The 15,044-nt window shown below is 49.0% G+C and overlaps 1 protein-coding gene across 8 annotated transcripts in view; it reads left to right on the top strand.

The window, feature by feature from the left end:
- Positions 1-15,044, top strand: part of PC (pyruvate carboxylase) — a 241,752-nt gene that overhangs the window by 29,028 nt on the left and 197,680 nt on the right. For all 8 annotated transcript variants that reach the window (XM_075939025.2, XM_075939017.2, XM_075939019.2 and 5 more), the window contains one exon: positions 12,754-12,858. The gene's annotated coding sequence lies outside the window, so the exon portion shown is untranslated. The remainder of the gene's footprint in view (positions 1-12,753; positions 12,859-15,044) is intronic.

Here is a 15,044-nt window from a genome sequence, read left to right on the forward strand (position 1 = left end):
GACTCTGACAGCTTGAGTCCCTCAGGCCCAGGGCAGGGCCTGTCTGTCTGGGCCACAGAAGATTTTTGCAAATCCAATTAGCACTGGGGTGTGTATTTAGCATATCTCTTGGCACAGCTACCCTGGGATAAAAGCCCTGTAGCATGGTCATGGCTGGCCCTGCTCAGCTGACTTGGGCTCAGTCTTCAGGGCTGTAAAATTGCAGCATAGACATTCGGGCTAAGGCTAGAGACTTTCCCAATATGGGGTCTTAGCCCTGCATTCCAGCCTGAGTGTCTACACTGCAGAGTTACAGTCCTGTCAGCTGACCCACAACATGGAGACTCCCCGCCTGGTTTTTCTGTTGCAGTGCTGTCTCTTTGAGGATCTGACCTTTAACCTCTCTGTGCCTCACTCAACTCCCTGTCTATAAAATGTGCAGAATAATAACTTCTTGGGTGATGATGGGAGGGTAAATACCGTGAAGGTTGCTAGGCTGTTTTAGTAATGAGAGCTGCGTAAGTGCCAAAGAGAATCAGTTTTAAGTTTTGCCATGTTACTCTTAAGTGCGGTGACTTCTGGGTACCTATCCCACAGTGCTCAGCTACCCAGAATTGTTTATATCATGTATTTGTATTGAGGTAGTGCCTTGGATTCCCCATCATGGCTCAAGGCCCCATGGTGCCAGGCACTGTGCGGACACACAATTCAGGGACAGTCCTGGCCCCAGAGAGCTTTCAGTGTAAATGTAAGGGCTTATCTACCTAGGGAAGTTATTTCGAGATAAGGTAGGGTGTGAATTTGAAGGTCTAGAGCAGTGGTCTCCAACCTTTTTAAGCACAAGATCACTTTTTGAATCTAAGTCAGTCCGGGATCTACCTCAAACCCAAATACCCCCACCCCACCCCTTCGCCAAGGCCCCACCCTTCTCACTCTGTGAAGATGGGGTCCAGGGGAGGAGGACAGAGTGACTTCAGTGCCCACCTGCCTCTGTCTCCCCCACCCTGCACAACAAGTGGGAGGCTTCCAGGGGGCAGCTCTGAGGCTCTGGGCAGGAGCAGCAGAGCAGTGGGGCAGCTGAAGTGCCTCCCAGCCAAACCAGTCAGGGTCACCTGTCAAAGGCTAGGGTTGCCAGGTGTCCAGTATTGTACCGGACAGTCCGGTATTTGCACGCTCTGTTGGTAAAAAAAATAAGAAAATACCGGACATGTGCAATGTCCAGTATTTTCTGATTTTTCCAGCTGCGCACCGGACGGAAGCCTGGCATGGGCGGGGGGAGCGGCTGGGAGTCCCAGCTGGGAGGTGGGGCCACGATTGCTGCTGGGAGCCCTCGGTCAGTTGAGTGTGAGGAGGAGGGGAAGCTGCCTCCTCACTCGTGCGTTGCCGGGAGCCTGCGCGGGGCAGGCAGCAAGTGCTCAGGTCAGTCCCGCTCCCCGCCAGCCAATTTGCTCACCCCTCCTCCCCGGCCAGCCGGTTCTCCCCCCACTTCCCCTCCTGATCGTCCCTGGCCAGCCCCCCTGCACCCACCCCAGCTCTGCTTCCTGCTGGCCCTTTCCTCTTCCTGATCTCCCCCCGGCCAGCGCCGCTGCACCCCCCTTCCCCGCCAGCTCTGCTTCCCACCGCCCCTTCCTCCTGGCCACCCTCGCAGCCCCCAATACCCCCCAGCTGTGCTTCCCGCCCCCCCCCTTACTCACGGCCAGCCCTGCCCCTGCCCTGATCCTATCCCTGCACTCACTCTTAATGCTGTTTTTAATTTAAAAAAAAATTTTTTTTGTGCTCAGCAACTTTGGTCCCCTCCCCCCTTTTTTCCCCTTCAACAGAATTTTTTCCAGGTGTTTTTTTTTTCGGGGGGGGGGGGGGGTGTTTGGTATTTTTGGTTCAACCCTCTGGCAACCCTATCTTGTGGTTGGTAACCACTGGTCTATAGCTATTTTGGGCAATTTCCCCATCTAGAAAAGCCTGAAGACTCACTACTGCCAACCCCAAAGATGAAAGAAATCATGAGTCTGGCACCAACCATCTGGCAACCAATCATGAGATGGACACTACTCCAGGCAGCTGTGGTAGCCTGGGGCCCTTTTCCTTTTCCACCCCTTTTCCACCCCCAGGAGGTAATGCAGCATAAAGGGGAAACTGAGGTGCACATTTCATTCATACAAAATATTACTGAAGATTCATCCTCCGGGATCAAACTGAGCGTGGTCACTGTAACCAGTGTCCTGGGAATGTTTGAACTTGTCATTGTTATCCCTGCGCTCTCTATCGCTGCCACTGCTGCTCCGAGACCCTCTTGGAACCTGCTTCTTGGACCTCCGGCAGTGCAATCAGCTGCACCTGGTTGAGCTCCCCAATGCCTAACCCTCTCTCTGTGCGATGCCCTCCTTAGGGTGGGGGTTATTCTCCACTGTCTTGCTGTTTCTTTCCACTAGGCTTATTTTTCTGTCACAAGTCACTTACTGCAAAACGCTTCTCGAGCATTCAGGATCCCACTTTGCCACCAGCAGGCATGGAGTCACAGCCCATATGCACCCCTTTTGTGATAATAAGAGTATAGGGGAAACTGAGGCACATCAAAAATATTGCAGAAAATTTCCATTCTGTCACACTAGTCAGCTTTGGAAAATGTGCCACCAAATGATTTGTGCTCCCCTTGTATAGAGAGAGACTTAAAGAATTCCATGTAGTTATTTTATCCAAGAGAAAGCTAAGAGGTGATGTGCCCATGGCCTAAGGACCTCCCTAGGAAGCAGGGTTATGACACAAGCAGGCTCATTAGTCTGTGAGAAAACAGAACAAGACTGAATGGTTAGAAGCTGAAGCTGGACAAATGCAAATGAGAAATTAGGCAAAGGGTTTTAACTGGGAGGGGTGTTGACCATTGAAACAACTGACCTAGGTGTCTGTAAATCAAGACTGCATATCTTTCCATAAGATTGTTATAAATATTAGTGGGGTAGCACCTAGCAGTTTCAGTCACAGAGTGGGGACCCCCACTACTCACATGGTTCAAACACAAACTGAAAAGACTCTCTTCCCAAGGAACTTGCACATTAACTCACACAGAAATTATGAGCTTGATCCAGAATTACTGGATGGGATTCCCTGGTGTGGCAGATGATCCCTTCTGGCCTTCAAAATCTATGTAAAGATTGGCTTGGGATTTCATGATCTCAGGCAGAAGACAGGACTTGATGAAATACTAAGCATGGTTGCAAAAGAAACATTTCTTTGCCCATCATATTGTCATTTTTCTGACTGTGCACCTCAGAAATGTAATCTGTGTGTATTTCATTCCCCGAAGTGCATCTCCTTCCACAAAGGATAACAATGCTTTTGCATGGATGGATAGATGTGGGGAGGAACTACTTACAAATGCTTTGAATTCTTTGGATTGTGCACAAGTCCCTGGCAGCTCAAGACAAGATTGTTCATTTTTTTTCTTTTTCTCCTTCTTTTGTTTCACATGATTCGCACGCTCCGATTTTTCAATCTCAAGAACTCCAAAGCAAACATTCTAGTTTACATTTTTCTTTCGCCTCCTCCAAGGTGAATTGTGAGAACTCTCTGACTGAATGCTTTGCAGACTGTTTTCATTGGGCAAAGAGGTATGTTCTTACCTGTTAACTAACATGGTTTGTAGTTTTCAAGTGTGTCAGCAGGTTGAGGTAAGGGCTAGGGAATACCTAGGAATAATATGGATTCATATTTTTCCAAGGCTGCTCATGTTTGCTCTTAACCTTGAGCATATGGTGCAAATGCAGGAGAACACCATCCGATTGAGATTAGTGTCTGTGTTAGAACACAACCAGTGAATTTCACTAAAGCCTTCTCTTTAGTAGGAAAAAAAATTAATAGATTTATAAGGCCAGCAATTGGATCAGCCTCTCTGCCCTCCATTTTTATTCCTGGGTGGACACTGTCCACCATTTACCCCTGTATTGAGCGCAATAACATCTGTTTGATGAATGCATCTTGCAGAAAGTCAGCCAGTCAGATCTGAAGCCACTGAAAGGTATGGAATCCACCACTTCCCTTGGGAGTGAGTTCCTGTGGTTACTTGCCCTTGTTATTAAACATTTGAGCTTTCGACTTAATTTTGCATTTGTCTGGCTTTAGCTTCTAGGTACTAGTTCTTGTTCTGCCTTTCCTCACCAGCTTGAAAAGCCTTTTGTTCTCTTCATCTGCGAAGGTCCTTATGTGCCATGAGCAAAATCTCCTCAATTTTTTTTTATTAAGCTGAATGGATTGAACTTCTTAAGTCATAGGGCTCAAACTGGTGGTAGGTAGGTGAAATGTAAGGGCCTGTAATATGCAAGAGGTTAGGCTAGATGAGATAAAGGTTCCCTCTGGCCTTGAACTCTATGAGGTATCTCACTGTAAAGCTTTTTTTTCCAGTCCTTGGATCATTTTTAGAGCTCTTCTCTGCACTCTCACCCATCTTTCAAAATCCTTTCTAAAGTGTAGACACCAGAATGGAAAAAGGAGAGCCTTGCATGGATACAAAATTGGTATCTGCATCTGCAAAAATGATCCATGTATATCTGCTACCCACAGAGATAAAGTGAATATCTGCGGATTTATCTCTCTATGAATGAGAGAGTCTCGTCTCAGTCTCCTCAGAGCCATATACAAAGGTAAAATCACCCCCCTGTTAACTTGGAGGCAAACATGAGGCAAAACTCTTGGTTCCCCACTACTGTTTACCTTGATTGGCTAATGTATGAAAGCTACAAACTGCCATCTCTTCAGGAGGGTTTCACCACCTCTTTTGCGAATGTGGTCAGAGCATTTCTTTTTTCTGTGTGTGGACATAACCTCAGGCCAGATCTATACTAGAAACTTTGGCTGGCATAGCAGTGTCATAGATTAATAGATTCTAAAGCCAGAGGGCCCACTGTGACCCTCTAGTCTTACTCCCTGTAAACCTCAGGCCAGAGGCCAGCTCTGAATTAATGCCTGGTTGAGCTAAAGCAGATATTTTAGAAAAAAAATGGAAAAATTCGGTTTTGATTTAAAAATGGCCTGTGATGCCTTGTGTGGAACGTGTAAGTACTGTGTACCTTCTCTGAACTTTATATATTAGCAGAATTCCTGGTGTAGATGTAGAGACACTGGCATAAAAATCCTTTTGCTGGCATAGCTAACTTCACCTGGGGATGTATGGTATAACCTCTACTGGCAAAACCACTTTATTTTTCACATAGAAGCTGCATCTGTTTAGGGCAGGGGTGGGCAAAAGGGCCTCTGTGGGCCAGATCCGGCCTGCCAAGTGGGTTGATCCAGCCAGCAGAGGTCCTGCTGCTCCCCTGCCCTCAGGCCAATCGGGGCCTGGCGGGAAGGGGGAGGAGAAATGCACAAAGTCTTTTCCCACCCTGCAAGGGGCTTGGCACTTTGAGCAGCAGCTGGCAGTTGTCTCCGCTGGCGAGTGACGCTAAGCGCGGTTCTCTCTTGCAGGGCGGTGGCAGACTTCGCTCACCTCCCCCCCCCCACGCCCTCCGGCTGATTGACCTGGTGATGGGGAGGAGTGTGTGAAATCTCCTCTCACTGCCAGGGGCTTGGGTGCCTAGAGGGAACAGTTTAGAACAGCTGGCGGTTCTCTTGGGGGCGGGGAAGGGAGACCAATCAGGGCCTGTGGGCAGGGAAGCACAGAAGTGTCCTGGCCCCGCCCCTTCCGCCCAAGGGCCTGCCCCTTCCAGGGAAGACCAGGGCCTCTTAAAAATTTCTGAAGTGGCCCCTGGTCAAAAATTATTGCCAACCCCTGACTTAGGGTTTGCTGGAAGAGTTATACAGGCAAAGGTGGCCTAGGGTAGACCAGGACTGAAAAGACAAGACATATGGAAGGAGAACTGAGGTACAGAGAGGCAATTGACATGGATCTTGTTTATGCTAGGAAAGGTTTCCCAGTCTTGCTATGCTAGTACAGGCAGTCCCCGACTTACGCGGATCCGACTTATGTCGGATCCGCAGTTACAAACAGGGCTTTTCTCGCCCCGGAGGACACGGACTGTGGGACCTTGCGGTCCCGCCGCCCGTGTACTCCGGGGCGAGAAAAGCTGCTCCGTGTCTCCCTGGTCTGCAGACCAGGAAGACGTGGAGCAAAGCTGCGGAGAGGCTCGGGCAGCAGGGCAGCCCAGGCGCGCCTGGGCTGCCCCCCTGCCGGCATCCCCCAAGGCTTTGCAAAGCTGCGGAGGGGGCATGCCTGGGCTGCTCCGCTGCCCGAGCCCCTCCACGGCTTTGCAAAGCCTCGGGGGAAGCCGGCAGCGGGGCAGCCCAGACGCGCCGCGGCTGTCCCTCTGCCGGCGTCCTCAGAGGCTTTGCTCCCAGTCTCCCTGGTCTGCTGGTCTCCAGCAGACCAGGGAGACTGGGAGCAAAGCCGCGGAGGACCTGGCGGCGGGACCGCGGTGCGTCTCGGTCTGCCGCCCGCGTCTTCCTGGTCTGCTGGGGGGGGGGGGCGCAGCTAGTACGCCCCCCCCCCCCCAGCAGACTAGGCTTTTCTCCGGATGCCTGTGGCAGAGCAGCTGGGGCGCTGCCGGTTGGTCCCGCAGCGCCGCTCGGGGCGCTACTGGACCAACCCGGCAGCACCCCAGCTGCTCTGCCCCAGGCGTCCTGATTCAGCCGCTGCTGGTCAGTTTCAGCAGCTACTGAATTAGGACTGGGGCAGAGCAGCTGGGGTGCTGCTGGGTTGGTCCAGTAGCGCCAAGGAGTGGCGCTACTGGACCAACGCCGCAGCACCCCAGCTGCTCTGGCCCAGGCGTCCCCAAGTCAGCCGCTGCTGAAACTGACCAGCGCTGACTACAGGAAGCCCGAGGCAGAGTTGCTCTGCCCCAGGCTTCCTGGAATCAGCTGCTGATCAGTTTCAGCAGCAGCTGACTTGGGGACGCTTGGGGTTCTTAAGTTGATTCTGTATGTAAGTCGGAACTGACGGTCAGTTTCAGCAGTGGCTGAATCTGGATGCCAGTTCCGACTTACATACAGATTCAACTTAAGAACAAACCTACAGTCCCTATCTTGTACGTAACCCGGGGACTGCCTGTAGAGCTCTACTTCAAACAGAAATTAATTCATAGCAGCCCTATGGCCCATATTATGCAGGTCAGACTAGATGATGGCAGTGGTCACTTATGAGCTAGGAATGCAGACAGCAGTCACGAACAAAAAAGGACGGTCTTGCTGGTATAACTGTGCCTATGCTAGGGCTTATACCTCCAGTTATGTCAGTAAAAGAAAACAAAACTGCCCTTAACCTGGAGCAGCCTTTGCAGTAATAATATGATGTAGTAGCTCCACGCAGTTGCTGTGAAGCACTTCAAAATTGCCAGGGTAAACTGCAGGAGAGATTAAAAAGAGCAAGGGATGAACATGTCTCCCCTGATAAGGGCAGGACTGGGCATGTGCTGAAGAAGATAGTGGAAGGAAAGAGTCAAAGCACTAGGAGGGCAGTTGGGGCCAATGGGGAGAAATCAGACTGAGCAGCATGGAATGAAGATTCATCAGCAAGTTCCTTAGAGCTGAGAGAATGTGAATTGATAGGGTCTGTTGGATTGGCTCTCACCAGCACTGCAAAGCTGGATGTGTTTGTCTCTCCAGGCCTGCAGAGCAAATGTGCTTAGTAAACACACCACTGCTGGGATCAGAGAGTAAACCTGGGTTTCTATTTTTTTCTTCCATGATAGTCTGCCCTCTGTAACTCAGGCAGGCAGAATTTGCCTCTACAACTGGAATTTAGCTAATGGTTCTCATGCATAAGCCAGGAAGAAATATAGCTCCTTTTGGTCTTGCATTTCTGAGCCAATATGCTTAACCAGAACTCCTTTTGTCAGTAATAGGCTGTGTCTATACTTGCACTTGCTCAACACAACTTACATAGTGTCCAGAAGCAGCTAAGACCTCTAGGCTGCTGCGGCTGCCTACCAGCATAACCCAGCTACCTCCTGTCTCCCAGCTATAGTGTGGGCAGGAAGGGGTTAAGCCCTAAAACCACATTGTGACTGGAGCCCAGGGAACCTGTTTCATTAAATGGTTCCTGGTGCCCAAGAGTTGGCAGGGGCAAGTGCCTAGTGGACAGATCAGCCCTGTGCTCCCTAGGGGTATGTCTAGACTACATGGCTCTGTCGACAGAGCCATGTAGATGAGTTTACTAGATATAGGAAAATGAAGCGGCGATTTAAATAATCGCTGCTTCATTTACATCAAAATGGCCGCTGCGCTGTGCCGATCAGCTGTTTAGCGGCACAGCGGGGCAGTCTGGACGCGCCGCGGTCGACAAGGGAAGCCTTTGTCAACCGCTTCGGTATGTCTCGAGCCAGCACATAGTGAAGGCTGCAGTGATCAGTCACCAGGGCCTCACATGGTGCATCTTTGTCCCACCCCCAGCCTTGCACACCCACCCCCATTGTCAGCCACTGGACAGCCGCCCCATTCACTGCTGGTAGGCAGGCAGCTGGCAAGCAGGGATCCAGCCAGCAGCAGGACTTGCCAGTACGAATGGGGGGATGTGGAGGGGGGACAGAAAGTATGGAGCAATTTGCCCTTTTAAAGAAAAAGTCAGGACACCTGAGGAGGGTATAAATGCAGGGCTGTCCTCTAGATGCCTCGTGGAAGTTTTATTTCAGAGAGAGAGAGAGACAGAGACAGAGACAGAGACCTTCCTTCCCGGACTACATCCTCCATGGCACTTTCTCTCCTCTTTCTGACGGAACATGCCTCTGATGAGACCCTGACCATGATGCATCATGGAAGATGTAGTTCTGCCAGATTATGCCTAGACTCATAGATCGGTGCCACACAGCACTCAACCGAGATCAGAACTCCATTTTGCAGCACCTGACACCAACCATGTCTCTTTTAGGGATGTAAAAGAGTAGTCGAATAGTTGACTACCCAATAAGCCTAGGCAGCAAAGGCAGGAGATCAAGAGCCAGTGCTGGGGAGAGCTGGCTTAAAAGCCAGTTCACCCCGGCACCGTTTCCGTAGTGTGTGGGGGCGGACGGGGGGAGAGCGCAGGAGAGGCAAAGGTGTAGCAGAAAGCCCAGCGCGAGAGGGGTCTGAAGCACTCCCTGCTCGTGCCAGGTTCCCCACTGCACCTCCCCGCCTTATCAACTAATCAAGTAGTTAATGGAAATTCCATTGACTACTCGATTCGCTGATTAATTGAAATGTAACATCCCTAGTCTCCTTGACTGAGATGGGGGGAGGCCCTCATCCTGCTACACAGACTCTCCTACTGAGATCAGGGGCCCAACATGCCAGCTACAACAGTACAGGGCAGGGAGCTGAACTAACTGGATTCCTGGTCTGATCCAATCTGACAGTCCCAATATGACTCCCAGAATGGTTTGCCTTGTCAGCAGTAGCAGCAGATGCTTGCTGCTTTCATGTACACTCAAGGGCTGTGTCTACACTGGGCCACTTATTCCGGAAAAGCAGCCACTTTTCCGGAATAAGCTGCGAGCTGTCTACACTGGCCCCTTGAATTTCCAGAAAAGCACTGACGATTTACTGTAAGAAATCAGCTGCTTTTCCGGAAAAACTATGCTGCTCCCGCTTGGGCAAAAGTCCTTTTTCCGGAAAACTGTTCCGGAAAAGGGCCAGTGTAGACAGCACAGTCGTCTTTTCCGCAAAAAAGCCCCGATCGCGAAAATGACGATCGGGGCTTTTTTCCAGAAAAGCACGTCTACATTGGCCACAGATGCTTTTCCGGAAAAAGGGATTTTCCGGAAAAGCATCCTGCCAATGTAGACACTCTTTTTCCGGAAATACTTATAATGGAAAACTGTTCCGTTTTAAGCATTTCCGGAAAAAGGTGCCAGTGTAGACACAGCCATAGTGCCTGTTAGAGTCTCTTGAATTGTTGCATCTGCCCTTCTTGTGTCTGACTGTCAGCTTGTCTCCGGCAGTTGATGCCAGTCCAGTCTCTGTGTGTCAAAGCGCCGCTGCACAAGCTCAGTAAGTGTGACAGCTGCGAGAAAAGGCCCCAGCTGATGTTCAGTTAAATCCTGTTCTTCCTGTCTGGATTCCTTAACTTTCTGACTCCAGCCTTTCCCTCTCCCTCCATGCATTTCGAGCTTGGTAACAGCTGTGGTGTCTTGTTCAATACTGAAATAGCTTCTCCCAGCTGCCTGGTCCTTGTTCATCATTCGGATCAGGCTGTGAGCTGCTGTTGTGTTATGGTGGTGACTGGAAGTTACAACTGAGACCAGGGGCCCTGTTGTGCTGGGAGCCTCCCAGGACCCCCTATTGCGGATACAAGTGCTTGTGCTGGTAAAGCAATTCCTGAGTGGGAAGGAGAATCGGCTGTATTGGTGCAAGGCACCTTTATCCTGGTATAGCTGCTGGCCGTTTCTCCGTATCCACCTGTTGCCTCTCATTTACTGTGCAGGGTTTGTCTGTGCAGGGCAATGGGGTGTACATTTTGGCTATGTCTACACTGGCCACAATTTCCGGAAAAGCCATGCAAATCAGGTAAGTCAGGATAGGGAAATCCGCGGGGGATTTAAGTATCCCCCGCGGATTTAAATAAACATGTCCGCCGCTTTTTTTCCGGCTTGGGGAAAAGCCGGAAAAAAAGTGTCTAGACTGGCGCGATCCTCCGGAATAAAGCCCTTTTCTGGAGGATCTCTTATTCCTACTTTGAATTAGGAATAAGAGATCCTCCGGAAAAGGGCTTTATTCCGGAGGATCGCACCAGTCTAGACGCTTTTTTTCCGGCTTTTCCCCAAGCTGGGAAAAAAAGCGGCGGACATGTTTATTTAAATCCGCGGGGGATAGTTAAATCCCCCGCGGATTTCCCTATCCTGACTTACCTGATTTGCATGGCTTTTCCGGAAATTGTGGCCAGTGTAGACATAGCCTTTAAAATGCTAGAAGGCAATCTGGGAGACAAAGGCAGCAAGATCCAGCGGCTGGAAGCTGCAGCTGGACAGTTCAGACTAGGAATAAGCTCCCCTCTCCCCAGTAACCATGAGGGTTATTAAACTAGTGAAACAATTTCCCAAGGGCTAGGGTAGGTGCTTCAGCCCTGGCCACTTTTCAATCAAGACTGGAGGTTGTTTTCTAAAAGGTCCATGCTAGGAATTAATTCAGGTCAGCCCTGTGGGGCCTCTGCTGTGCAGGAGGTCGCACTCCATCAGGGCTCGGCAAGATGTGGCCCGGGGGCCAGATCTGTCTGCCTAACACTTGGATCTGGCCTGTGGGCTGCATCTGACCACTTTCAATTTATATCCTGCTGCCTGTGCCACAGAATTTCCAGGCAATGGCTGAGGCAGCAGGATCCATTTTAAATGTCCCACGGTTCTCAGTCTGGCAGGGGCCAGAGCAACAAGCCCTTTAACTAGCTGCAGCAATGCGGGAGGCTGCCAGGTGATAGTAGGGAGGCCAGGAGCTGCGAGCCCTTTGCTGTGTATTTAATTCAAAACCTTTGGCCCCAGACAATTCTGGGGGGAGGCTAGTCCTCAGCCGGGCCCCTTCTGCTGGCCCATGGCCACTTACCAAAATTCATTAAGTGGCTTCCCTGTGAAAATTATTGCCCCCCCCCCCCCCAACTAGATGATCGTAGTGGCCCCTTCTAGCTTTATAATTTGCATCAATTGTGGAGTAATTCCTGGGGAAGGCTTTTGTCCTGGAATCAGTTTTGAAAGTGGATTAAAGTGAACCATGAAAAAAACACCCTAGTTCTAGAATAAGAGCATCCATTGTGGGAGCTCTTGTGGAATAACTCCGGTCATCTGAAGAAGTGGGCTGTGCCCACGAAAGCTCATGATACCATCTACATGTTTTGTTAGTCTATAAAGTGCTACCAGACCATTTGTTGGGTTTTTTTCTGTAACAGACTGACTCGGCTACCCCCTGAAGCTACTGCAGAAAAGTTATTCCAAAATCCCTACCGCCCGTCAGTTTTGCTATGTACAAAAGCCCTCCAATTGGAAGCTCTTTGGGGCAGAAACCATCTTTTGTTTGGTATTTGCACAGCTCCTAGTGCAGTGGTCCATAGCTGGGGCTCCTGGGCACTACCGTAATCCGGCCCATTACACTGGTACAGAATCTGTGCATAGACCAGGCTTAAGCAAAGAAAGCAGGGAGGAGGAGCTCTTGCTGAATAAGTCTGTGTAAAGTGACCTGACATCCTGATATTATTGGCACTGTCTTGATACGAGGGATTTTGTCTTATATGCAAATATACCTCCACTCCTTCCCCTCCCCCTTGCTGTCTTGTCACTCCAGCTCTGTGCATGTGTGTGTGCACACACCAGGCCAAAATGCCTTGCCCAGCATGGTGGATTAGGTTTCCCGGGCTGCAGGCTCACATCCTCACCACTGGACCTTCCAGCCTCTCTAGATGAGCAACCCGTGGTCTGATGACTGTCCGTTCCCCTTGAAGCGTAGAGGGGATCTGATTGCTCTGTAGGAATGCTTTCGAGCAGATATCTCAGGGAGGGAGAAGAGCTACTGAAGCTCAGAAATAATTTTGGCACAAGAACAAATGGGCATAAACGGGCCAATAATTAGTTTTAGCTAGAAATGAGAAGGAGGCTCCGGAGGAGCAAAGGAACCAACACTGATAAGTTTCTGGCCAGGATCCTATGAGGTTGCCTGCAACAGCAGGGACTGGACTCACTGATTCCAGAGAGGTTTCTTCCTGCCCTGAGTCCCAAAGCCCTGGGTTTTCTATTCCCTCAGCAATTGCATCTCTGTTCCAATTGCTATTCTCAGCACAACTCTCCCTGGCTCGCTTATTGTTGTTTTGCTTCCCTTAACTTTCTTCTTTTGTCTCTGCAGGATAAAGCTTTTCCCCTTCTGGAAACCCAGCTTGGATCAGAGACAGCGCCGTGTTTCTTGCCCACGATCCCAATGCACTAGAAGCGAGGCGCAGGCTCTCTGAACGTAGGTCTCTTCTGCTTTCCTTACTCAAACTCTCCTCACACAGGCACGTTGGTTGGCTTCTAAAGCTGCTTGACTTTACATCTCTGTTGCATTCCCTCTGTGCCGTCTGGGAAGAGTAATCACCTCTCTGAATAATCTGGTTTGGTTTGTATATTGCTTGCAAAGAATGCGCTCTCACAATCGATATGCCCCTCGGCAGTCAAATTACAAAACCAAATGAGACCATGTGGCCTACTAGCTACAGCACTGGTTTGGGACTCAGGACTGCTGAGTTCTAAGAGTAAATGCTTCACAGAGTAGGAACTCTCTCATTATGGGTCTGTGTGATACCTGGCACGAGACCAAACTCCTTTTCCTTACGGTAGCACTAGAGATTCCATGCTGGGTGCTGCAAGAGACAGCCCCTATCCCTCATAAAACCACATTCTAAATAGACAAAGCTTGGGAGGAGAAACTGAGGCACAAAGAAGGGAAGTGATTTACTTAAGGTCCCACAGTAGATAGGTGGCGGAGCTGGGGCTAGATCAGAGGAGTCTGCCTCCTAGTCTGGTGCATTAACCACTAGACCGTACTGCTTCAAGTTTGTAGACTGTATGAGGCAGTGTACACCAGTATGATGGGTACTGCACTGGACTGGGAATCAGGTTCTTTCCTGGTTCTGCCACTGGCCTGCTGCATGGCCTTGGGCAAACCACTTTCTACTCAGTTTCTTCATCTGTAAAATGGGAATCTTCAGAATAAGGTACCAGAATTGTGAGTCTGGGTGTCACTGATGTCTGAGTGACTTAAGTCAGCATTAAGTGATGGAAATAGCTATGAGCTTGACTGAGAGTTCCACCAGTTTCAGTCATCACCTGTTATCAGCCAATGTTCTAAGTTCTCAGCCATTTTTGGCTGTTCGGTCCACATGACTTCCAGAATTACCCCTGCAAGATGTCCCATGCTTTCAGCTACCAAACTAGTAATCATATTGACCTCCTTTTTAAAGTGCATTGAGATCTACTGAAGAAAAACTCTAGGTAGGAGAGGTATTATTATTAGGCAGCATTTGCAAAAATGTTAAAGCGAGTTAACTTCAGTGCCACAATCTCTAGACACGCATAGCAAATCTTGGATTGACCTATTTGTCATGGCCAGGAATGGGAACAAACCTTTGTCAAATGCCTGCATGCCACTTCACAGTGATGTTACTTGGATCCTGGGAATAAGCCGTTTGAAGTGTCCTCATTAGAATTTCCATTGTGCTGTTTAACAGTAGAGATGGGCAGAATTTTTCAGGTGAAACTTGTTTTTGCCATAAAATGCAGGTTTGTTGACTGAAATGTTTCACGAATGTGTGTCAAACCAGATTGTTTCACTTTGAAAATACAAAAAAAAAAAAAAATTGAATTTCAAAATGACTCATTTTTTCTTCAGTTTTGTTGGAAAAAAAAGTTTCAAAAAAATCTCAAATTAAACAAAACATTTTGTTTTGAATTTTTTATCATTTCTTTTAAAAAAAAAAACCCTAAAAAATTTCATTTCTGATCAACCCAAAACCAATTTTTTATTTCCCCTACCTGGTTTGGCCACAGAATTGAAAACTCATTTATTTCTACAGCTCTGGATGATTGATGTGTAGTCACAAAAGACCCCTTGGGATTATTCTCCAGTGTGTTGATTATGCTACTGGCACCTGCCTTCTTGCTCTCTGGGGCTCCCCACCACCTTCTCTTGCTGGGCCAGATTCTCTGGTTTCCCCCAAGCAAGGCACAGAGTTGGAGTTTCCACAGCCATGAAGAGCAGTGCAGACACTGAACCACTTCAGCTCTGGGAGAATGCCATTCTAGGGCATAGCACCCAGGAAACCAACCCTTAAAAGGGATAAAAACCACAAATAAATCCATCTTTCTCTTTATAAGTTTTACACAAGGAAAGCTCATGAGGATGTTCACCTTCTTTATCAATGAAAGAGAGGTATGCACACTGGTCATTTTCCCCAGGTAACAATTATTTACACGGAGCCTGATAGTAAACAAAAATGTTCTAAGAAGTACAAACAGTAGGATTTAAGTAGTTACAAGTGAAAACAGACAGATCAAAATAAGTTAATAAGTTAAAATGAAAAGAAAACACATAGCGAGTTCTAATTCACTGAAAAACTTACTGCAAGCAGATTCTCTAAAGAACTATTTTGTTCTAGGCAT

The sequence above is a fragment of the Pelodiscus sinensis genome, chromosome 11 (assembly GCF_052426305.1).
Source record: "Pelodiscus sinensis isolate ZL-2025 chromosome 11, ASM5242630v1, whole genome shotgun sequence".
In the NCBI taxonomy this organism is placed as follows: Eukaryota; Metazoa; Chordata; order Testudines; family Trionychidae; genus Pelodiscus; species Pelodiscus sinensis.